General features: G+C 49.1%; 1 pseudogene; it reads left to right on the forward strand.

Annotated features, from left to right (window-relative positions):
* On the forward strand, positions 1,521–1,935 carry LOC109230643 (annotated as a pseudogene).

Raw genomic sequence — 3,109 nt, forward strand, 5'->3', positions numbered from 1 at the left:
GGGAGATATGACCGTGTCATAGTATGAGTTGAGATTCTCGAAGTTGGCTCGTCATGCCATCTGGTTGGTCCTGACAAATCGAGAGAGGATCAGGAGGTTTGTCGATGGTCTTACTTATCAGCTCCGTATCCTTATGACCAGGGAGAGGGTGATTGGTGCTACATTCGAGGAGGTTGTGGATATTGCCAGAGAGATTGAGTCTGTCCGTCACCAGGAGCGAGAGGAGAGGGAGGCCAAGAGGCCTCGAGGATCTGGTAGCTACAGTGGTGGTCCTTCGAGGGGCCAGTTCCAGCACGGCAGAGGCCGGCAGTTCCGTCAGGGTCAGTCTGATCGCTCAGGTTATCGAGGAGCATCATCGGGTCATGGTTCCCACAGTTCATACCAGGGCCATTCGTCACTTAGTGCCCTCCCAGCTCAGATCTCATCCCGTGCTCCATCTGTTCAGGGCTCTTCCACGCCGAGTGCATCTGCTGGTCACTCCGATGCGAGGGGTTCCCATCAGTCCCTTTCTCCAGCACCTAGGATTTGTTACGAGTGTGGCGAGATGGGCCACAAGTGGAGGCAGTGTCCCCGCCATGTTGCTAGTTCATCCCAGCAGAGGGGTCAGTCATCAGCTTCAGCACCAGTTGCTCCACCACCACCCGCCCAGCCAGCTAGGGGTGGGGATTAGTCAGCCAGGGGTCGCCCCAGAGGGGGAGGTCAATCAGCGGGCGGCCAGGCCCGTTTCTATGCTCTTCCAGGCAGACCCGATGCTATTGCTTCCGATGCTGTAATTACAGGTATTATTTCAGTCTGCCATAGAGATGCCTCTGTACTATTTGATCCCGGTTCTACCTATTCTTATGTGTCATCATACTTTACGCACTATTTGGATACTCCTCGTGAGTTGCTTACTTCACCTGTTCATGTATCAACCCCAGTGGGCGATACTGTTGTTGTAGACCGTGTGTACCGGTTGTGTGTGGTGACTATTGGGGGTCTGGAGACCCGAGTTGATCTTTTATTATTAAGTATGATGGACTTCGATGTCATTCTGGGCATGGATTGGCTATCTCCTTGTCGTGCTTTTCTAGATTGTCATGCTAAGACAATCACTTTGGCTATGCTGGGTGTGCCACGGATCGAGTGGCGTGGTGTGATTGATTATGTTCCTAGCAGAGTGATCTCTTTCTTGAAAGCCCAGCGTATGGTTGGAAGGGTTGTCTTTCGTATCTTGCCTTTGTGAGGGATGTTAGAGCTGAGACTCCCAGTGTTGATTCTGTCCCAGTTGTGAGGGATTTCCCTGATGTATTTCCTGCAGACCTGCCGGGCATGCTGCCGGACAGGGATATTGATTTTGGTTTGACCTGGTGCCGGGCACTCAGCCCATTTCTATTCCGCCGTATTGTATGGCACCAATGGAGCTGAATGAGTTAAAGGAGCAGCTTCAGGAACTCCTAGATAAGGGGTTTATCCGGCCTATTGTGTCACCTTGGGGTGCGCCGGTTCTGTTTGTGAAGAAGAAGGATGGCACTATGAGAATGTGCATCGATTATAGGCAATTGAACAAAGTAACAGTTAAGAACAAGTATCCTTTGCCTCGCATTGATGATTTTATTCGACCAGCTTCAGGGAGCGAGGGTATTCTCCAAGATTGATCTCCGTTCGGGTTATCACCAGCTAAAGATCAGGGATTCAGATATTCTTAAGACGGCCTTCAGGACCAGATATGGTCACTATGAGTTCTTGGTTTTGTTTTTTGGGCTGACCAATGCCCCAACAACGTTCATGCATCTGATGAACAGCGTGTTCCGGCCTTATCTTGACTCATTTGTTATAGTTTTCATTGATGATATCCTGGTATATTCGCGTAGTCAGGAGGAGCACGAGGAGCATTTAAGGATTGTGTTGCAGAGTTTGAGGGAGGAGAAACTTTACGCAAAGTTCTCCAAGTGTGAATTTTGGCTCAGTTCAGTGGCATTCTTGGGGCACGTAGTGTCCAGTGAGGGTATTCAGGTTGACCCGAAGAAGATAGAGGCGGTTCAGAGTTGGCCCAGACCGTCCTCAGCTATTGAGATTTGTAGTTTTCTTGGTTTGGCAGGCTATTATCGCCATTTTTTTCAGGGATTCTCATCTATCGCATCGCCCTTGACCAAGTTGACTCAGAAGGGTGTTTCATTTGTATGGTCGGACGAGTGTGAGGAGAGCTTTCAGAAGCTTAAGACAGCTTTGACCACATCTCCAGTATTGGTTTTGCCATCAGCTTCAGGTTCATACACAGTGTATTGTGATGCTTCGAGAGTAGGGATTGGTTGTGTGTTGATGCAGGAGGGTAGAGTTATTGCATATGGTTCTCGTCAGTTGAAGCCTCATGAGAAGAACTACCCCGTTCATGATTTAGAGTTTGCTGCCATGGTTCACGCATTGAAGATTTGGAGGCATTACTTGTATGGCGTGTCTTGTGAGGTATTCACTGATCATCGCAGTCTTCAGCATTTGTTCAAGCAAAAAGATCTTAATTTGAGGCAGCGGAGGTGGTTGGAGTTGCTTAAGGATTATGACATCACTATATTGTACCATCCAGGGAAGGCCAATGTGGTGGCCGATGCTTTCAACCAAAAAGCAGTGAGTATGGGGAGTTTGGCATATATTCCAGTTGGGGAGAGACCCCTTGCGGTGGATGTTCAGGCTTTATCCAATCGGCTCGTGAGATTGGATATTTTAGAGCCCAGTCGGGTGTTGGCTTGTGTGGTTTCCCGGTCTTCTCTATATGAGCGCATCAGAGAGCGCCAGTATGATGATCCACATTTGCTCGTCCTTAGAGATAGAGTTCAGCATAATGATGCCAGAGATGTGGCCATTGGAGATGATGGGGTATTGAGGATGCAGGGCCGGATTTGTGTGCCCAATGTGGATGGGCTTCGGGAGTTGATTCTGGAGGAGGCCCATAGCTCGCGGTATTCTATTCATCCAGGGGCCGCGAAGATGTATCTGGATCTTAGACAGCACTATTGGTGGCGGAGAATGAAGAAAGACATTGTGGGATTTGTAACTCGGTGTCTCAATTGTCAGCAGGTGAAATATGAGCATCAGAGACCGGGTGGCTTGCTTCAGCATATGGTTATTCCTG

This window comes from Nicotiana attenuata, chromosome 7 (genome assembly GCF_001879085.1).
Source record: "Nicotiana attenuata strain UT chromosome 7, NIATTr2, whole genome shotgun sequence".
NCBI classification, from domain to species: domain Eukaryota; kingdom Viridiplantae; phylum Streptophyta; class Magnoliopsida; order Solanales; family Solanaceae; genus Nicotiana; species Nicotiana attenuata.